This window comes from Pinus tabuliformis, chromosome Q (assembly GCF_031772625.1).
Source record: "Pinus tabuliformis cultivar Carrire ecotype Pingquan chromosome Q, CPIR1, whole genome shotgun sequence".
NCBI lineage: Eukaryota > Viridiplantae > Streptophyta > Pinopsida > Pinales > Pinaceae > Pinus > Pinus tabuliformis.
The window spans coordinates 274,892,631-274,900,224 of NC_142296.1; positions in this window are offsets into that span (position 1 = coordinate 274,892,631).

Consider the following 7,594-nt stretch of genomic DNA (forward strand, 5'->3'; position numbering starts at 1 on the left):
GATGAAGCCTTTGGGACACTTTGTTGAATATCTATGTTGGGTAATTTAATTGTTCTTAAATTACTTCATTAATTGTCAACCAAGGTTTGTGTACTTGTGAGATGAATTTGCACTGTATATGCTAAGATTCTTTCTATGGATGGATTGTTTCTAAGGATGAAATTAATCTACGAAAAGGCAAATGTTTTTTATGCAATCTAGAGAATAATTATGCACATGTTATTTCAATTTAAAGTTATATCAAATCCTAATTAACCAAATTGAAATTCACTATTTTGCATAAATTGAAAATCTATCTAAATTGTGGAATTCAAACTTACTTCTAATGGCATGAAAAGCAATGCTAGAAAACCAATTTCAAAAAAAAATATAGTTCTATTTTGCAGAATTAATAATATTCTATACTATCTTGCAGAAAGAAACTTCTACACTTAATTACAGTAAGGAAATTCTATGCTAATTGCATGAAAGAGAAATGGCAATAAAAAGGAACTAATTCCTTTTTGAAGAAATCGAAAAACTTATAACTTTAGAATGATTACTTGTGTGCGCATTTAACCTCTAAAGAGTATTTCATTCTCATTTAAGAAATTGAATTAAGCTATAAGACATTTAAGTATTGGAAAGAAGATGCATTCAAGAATCAAATCTTTTTAGTGTTTTCCTATTTATGAGTCACTTTGCAATCAAAATGACAATTATAAAAATGTAACTATGATGAAAAAAATTCTTAAAACAAGCTACAGTACTATAAACAAGTTAGAAATGAAAAAAAAAAACTATAAACAAAACCTCATAGCTCAACAGGGGGCCCTCCCATGAGTGCAAGTCAACTATTAATCACAAGATATCCCACGCACGCATTGAGAACAGAGTAATTATATTAAGCTGGAACAAAGTATCACCAATCTTCACAATAAAACATTTATAAACTTAATATTTGAACTTGTTTTTAAGGTCTTTGGCATTCAACCTTTATACAAACTCCATAATTTTTTTTTTTGAGTTTTAAGCTGACACGAAATGAGCTAACTTGACATCTATGAAATAGATTCACTTTGAAACTCAATCTCTTTATGACTTACTATTGAAAGAGAAATTCATAGAAGATTCATCTCTATCCATTTCGTAACAGCTGAATGAATATTTAAAACACCCGCTTAATGTCATTTTATTCTTTTGTTGCCTTTATTTGACCACTACACGTTATTCTCAAAGTTTGACTCTAAATTTGACTTTTAGATTTCTCAATCCTCGTAGATTGTCAAGTCATGTTGATAGGTGGTCATCCATATGGTGGAAATTTTTCATCTCCAGTTAGTCTTCATCCTTTTATTGAAGTGTTGCAACCTGTCTAACAATGAATATTGTTGCGGAAACCAACATTAGCTGCAAAATGTTTATGATTCTGTTAGTATAAGAATGCTTTAATTATAATTCATTAAGAAACATAAATTCTAATTATGGATGATAAATGACTTTTTAACAGTTGAACTTAACCTTAAAGCATGCTAAGTTTGCTATAAAATGGTGACAAAAAGGTGAAATAAGATGGTAAAACGATAGCAAAAGAGAAATAATTTCAGACTTACACATTGCCCCACACCAAAGGTTTTGCATGTCCTCGTGCACCAAAAGTTCAAAATTGGTTCTTCTTTTCTCCTTTGTATGATTTCTGAATCTTGTGCAAGCAGATCTAGACTAGTGCTTTCCTTCTTCATATTAACGATAAAAGTGGTCCTTGGTCTCTTCATCAGAATTATGCTTTGTAATGCTATGGTTTTTTTTAAGAAAATTGTTTTGAACCTTAAGTTTCTTATTCTTCTTAAACCAATGACAGAGGTGTAGAAGTATATTATCATTTTGGGTTCTACATATCACATTCTTAAATTTTGATGCTTCCCTTTCCTATGTTAAGTGTTTTTTAACAACCTCTAAGTCATATATATCTTGTTTTAGATCTTCTTCGATTCTATGTTCCTTCTTTGGAGTTTGTTTTGTTGCTAATGTTTCACCCATTTCATTTTGAGAAAAAAATTCCTTCTGTTGTGCCCTTTGTTCTAGGGATTCTACATAATCATAAATATCTTGCTGGATTGGGTCAATTTATGGAGTTTGTTGTGTTGGACTAACTATGTGAGGTGGTATTTTATACCCTTCTTCTTTGAGATCAATCATTTCTGGTGACTGTGTACTTGAAAGTTTTGAAATTCTTTTGCTTCCCCTCAATTTCACTTATGAGCTTTCAGTGTCATGTCTTTTTGTTTTACTAACCTCTGCTTCCTTCTTTTCTTCAGGTAATTTTAGGCTTGATCTGGCTTTCTTTTCTAAGACTCTGTTTGTCATTTTTATGTTTGCACTTATCAAAGTACTGGGAAAGTGGGGTATCATCCTCAAATGGGTCCTCTAGTGTTTCTGTCATATTCTATTCTTGAATTTCTTCTTTAATTTTCTCTTTTCGAGAGTTAGGGTTTGAATTCCGTCGACTTATTTTAACGCTACAACTTGTTTCTTCCTCTTGGACTTCTACAAAATGGTTTCTCACTAAGAAATCTTGTGAAATGTATCCCCTAGCTTCCAAATGGGCTACTACAAGAATTTTGATGAGTCTGTGATGATAAAGAGAGTTATCAATGGACCTAGACTCTCTTTGTATGCTCAATGCCATTTTCTTAAGACTTTGAAGAAGAAAGTAAGGAATATTAATCTCATTCGCATCAAAAAAATGCATCATGAGCCTATCATGGTAGAAAAACATAGTCCCAAATCTACCTTCACAATTTACAAATTTTTGAATAACCAACAACATATTTCTCCATTTTCCATTTAGTGTTGTAACTAGAATACCCTTTTTGAAAATGGATAAACCCATAGCTGGTTCTTTGAGGAAATGGACCTATTCATTCTCTTTAATTCTCCTATTCTTGAACCAACTTTCCCTATTTCTCGATAGTCTTGTTGCTTCTACTACAATATATTATGTGAGTATGAGCTTAATATGTCCTATCTCTACTTCAATTCTGTTGAATACTCGAGCAAAGGATTTGGTAAGTTCTGTCTCATACCCGTCAAAATTATAAAAAAACGGAAGCCATCCTACTTGTTGCAATTGGTCCTTAACCCTTGGATATGCCTGAAGAAATTTTACCCCATTTGGTTTAGATCGAACAAGTGTTCCCATGGTGAGAAGAAGTCTTGGCCTTGATTGTTTCCTTTCGACAAGGATAATGGAGGCTTTGAGAAATGGAATGAGTGAAATGAAAATTGGAAGTGAGTGAAATTAATACAAAACATAGTTAAAAGACAACAAGATAAGGAACTAATGGAAGAAATTGTGTTGTGTCCTGATTGTACCTTCCACAATTTCCCAGATCCAATTTCAAAGGATTGGTGTCATGTGTTTGATTCTGATCATACTTGATATGATTGGCAGTGTAATAATGAGGGGATAAGGTATAACGGTTATGAATGTGATAGCAATTTTATAAGGTCCTCAACTTTTTAATACAACCATCCATAAATTAAAACCTAATCTTCCTATATGAAATATAATTTTGACATTCTTACATAGCTTTGTTTTTGTGATTCCCTTGATATTCTTTTGTTGTAGAATTCAAATTTTTCTGTAGAATTGAAGATCGACTACAGAATGATAGAAATTTGTTTTCTTCTACTTATCATTTCTCAGTTTTTCTTTGTCTAATCAGGAGAAGAGTTCTTTATTGTTGTCGTTTCTTCCGATGATCAGAGAAAATACTAATATTTATGAATATAACTTGCCACCTAAAAAATAATTAGAAAAATAAGGATAGAAAGAAATAAGGACAAGAAAGGGGAGGTTTTGAAAATCTAAACTACCAAAAGATCTTGGTTTTCAGTTAATAATTCCCATATAACATGCCATCATAGCTGGTTTTCATGTATTATTATTATTATTATTATTATTATTATGATTATGATTATTATTATTATTATTATTATTGAAAATAAATTACAATGAAGTTGGAGGGTGAGGAGAACAATCTCCTTTCTTGACCAACTTGAATTCAAAATTCACTTTCAAATATTTGACACATTATTCCTTTGTTAGTGGTTTATGATACAACCTTAATCTATCACCATTAAGGAAAGTAATTTTTTCATCATCAATAGTTTTGATTTTGACTGCTTAATTATAAAAAATAGTATCAATTTCATAAGGACTGAGCCAACGATTTTGAAGTTTCCCTTGAAAATATTTGAACTTGGAATAAAAAAGAAGAGTTGAGTCACCTTGCTTGACCTTTTTAGCTTTGATTAATTTTTCATACCACTTAGATATTTGTTGTTGAATGTTAGATGATCCAAAATAAAATCTTATCATAGGTTATAAAGTTAGAATAAAATAATTATTAATTTAAGATATTAAATTAATAATTATTAATCTAGAATATTTAATTATTAAACGTAGACATTTAGAACTAGAATATTGTTGTAAAAGATATGACTCTACAAATGTGTCATATCTTAGGCTCTAATTTAGGAGAATTGTTAGTAAATTGTTTGAATAGCTTTTATTGTAAATGGACACTTGTTATTTTATAAGTGATCCATAATTAGAGGTAGTTAGGACATTGAGCTTATAAATAGCTCATTGCAAGAGTGTTTAGTTGTTCGGGTGTAAACTCTTGCAAAATTATTATGCAATTTCTTTTCTAATTAATAAAATTGTGTGTTTGAGGACACTTCTGCCATTATTGTCGTATCAGAGCTCCAATAATGCAGCTGATGTGAGGAGGAGATTCCAGCTCTACAAGTTTTTGGAAAACTCCATTGAATTGGCCAGCAAATGATTGGTATGAAAAATAAACAGTTTTTTTCAAAAGGAAAAGAAATTATTATTTTATTGATTTTAGATTTTTAAATCTGAAAATGAATTTTTTATTATTATCCAAATTTGCTCCTGTGTCTTGAATTTATGTTATCTTCTCTGCTTCAACACACTTTTTGGCCATGATAAGAATATCCTCACGCAACAAAACTGAGCCTGCAACTTCTGTTGTTGCAAAAGTAATCACATTGGTGATAGGCATTGCAAGGGAGATTGGGGTGTCCCCCAACATGAAAAAAAACCCAACTAAAGCCGACAAATTAATGATGAAGGGAATGGAGTATTGCCATACACATAGGAGATCGATCCAATGTTCTATATAATCAATTAACCATCCAAATCCGAACCTCTGTTTGGTTATCACAAATTTATTTTCCATCCCTGCAGGCCCCTTCCTGGTAGACTAGTGAATATCTCTCTCACCTTAACCATTCTTCGCGCATCCCCGCCTCGACGACGCCTCTACGAATCTGTTGGATCTCCCTCGCTAGAGGTCTGCGTTTCGATTCTCATCGTCCCTTTCCCTCATAGGTCCGCAACACCAGCAAGCTCCACTGCTTTCCGGCCTTCTGTATGCTAAAAGATCTAGGAAACATGTCATAGAAGCGTGGATTTGACGGTGAATTTGGCACAGAAGATCTGAGAAGGATGGCCATGAAGCAACGTGAGCCAGCCAGCAAGCAGCCAACGTGAAGCCAGCAAAGCACGCAAGCTCGAGTGTCTCTATTGAGTTCTGAAAATATTTCACATCGCATAATCCTCCAACAGTTGCCATGGTCACTGCCCCCTGCTCCTATAGATACCAATTGCAATCAAACGCAACACAAATATACCGAAAATAATTTGGGGATTTGGAGTTCGAATCTTCCAAAACTGGCGGCTTCATCTCGGGAGATAGTGTGTGAAGAATTTGACCAAAGGCCCTATATGGAGTAGAAGAGGTCTAGGATTCGAACCGCTACCTCGCCACCAGTGGCCTTCTTGCATACAACCTCATGTTTACAGCATTGGGAAAGTAAAATGTTTTTACTTGAAAAGTTGGTAAAGTAAAGTTTTTTTTTTGTAATGGAGAAATAAGGTGAGTTGGGATTTTTTATTTAAAATCTATAAATTTTGGTTCATCACATTGTAACTCAAAGTAATTTTACTTTGGGGGGGGTGACATTTTTTTTACCAGGATCTGTAAGAGCATTGTAAAAGTCAAATTTCGAAAGTTACTTTGTAAATATTTGAGAATTTGACTAGAGCCATTACAAAGCTCAGTCATTTTTCTCTTGTTTCAACGACTATACGAGGATCAAGGCCAAGCCCCAATAGATCGTTTTTGCGTAGCGTGTTGCATGTTGTGTTTCTCATCTTGATATTTTTTTTTCGAGCCTGATTCTTGGTGTGAAGCTTCAACACTACAATGTCAAAGTTGATTAATTTGTTTTTTGATTCCGACAAACTTGAAGGCACAAAATCTTACAAAACATGGCAACGCCTCATTGAAAGCACTCTCATTTATAATGAACTTTGGCATGATATATGTGATGGTGATATTAAGCCAAATAAACCCATAGATGTAGCTGCACTAGAGAAATGGGAAGTTGAGAATGCCAAAGCATTAGCTCTCATTAAATCTTCTGTTAATGATGAAATGTATGTCCATATAGCAAATGCTACAGATGCATGGTCTGCTTTGCGAATTTTGAAAGACTTCTTTGATACTCAACCTGAATCAAGGAAAGTTGATCTACAATTAAAATTGTTGCAACAAAAATTGACATAAGGAGGTGATTTCCTTGAATACATCTCCAGACTTAAGAATATTAAGTAGGAAATCATTAATGTTGGTTTTCAAGAAGTAGATGATAGTTTTATGGTCACAATTTTAATTGTTGGACTTGCTTCTTCCTACACACATTTTTTGGAAACTCTACAATTAATTGGAAAGTTAGAGAAGCTAAAGTTTGATGAGCTCTATGACATGTTGACCCAACATGATAAATCCATTGGGAAGAAGAAGAAAGTTCATGAAGATGTTCTTTTCATAGAGGTCGGCACTAGTAAGTCATCAAATGACAGTTCTAGAAGCACAGGTAGAGAGAATTTCAATCAGAATCAAGCAACACATAATGTACAAAGTCGTGGTTGAAGCCAAAGCCGAGGAAACAACTTTAATAGTGGCAACAGTTTAGGCAGGAGTAATTTTCAAGGCAGAGGAAACAGTCAAGGAAGAGGTTTTTCTCAAGGAAGAGGAAATAATAATAAAGGTAGAGGAAAACCTGAAAAAAGAAGTCAAAGCAGAGGCAGAGGATAGTCTCTAGGAAGAGGAAGAGACTTAAGTCAAATTGTGTGTCGAAGATGTAACAAAGTTGGACATTATGCTGAAGATTGTCGAACTTCTATTGATAAAATCCCCAAGTTTCATCAACACTCAACACAATTTGCAAATGATCAAGATGATGATATTTCAGAATATGTCTTTAATTCTTCACCGACATTACAACTTTCCTCCCATCTTAAAAGTGATTATGAAGATGCTTGGATCTTGGATTCAGGGGCAACTCAGCACATGACTTGTCGACGTGACTTCTTTTGGAATTTTCAAGATTGCCAACTTAATTCCATCTTTCTTGCAGATGATACAAAACATACTCCTTATGGAAAAGGTGCAGTTAAAGTTTCTCTCCTTGGAATTGGAGAGAAAATGATTTCAAATGTATGGTATGTACCAACCTT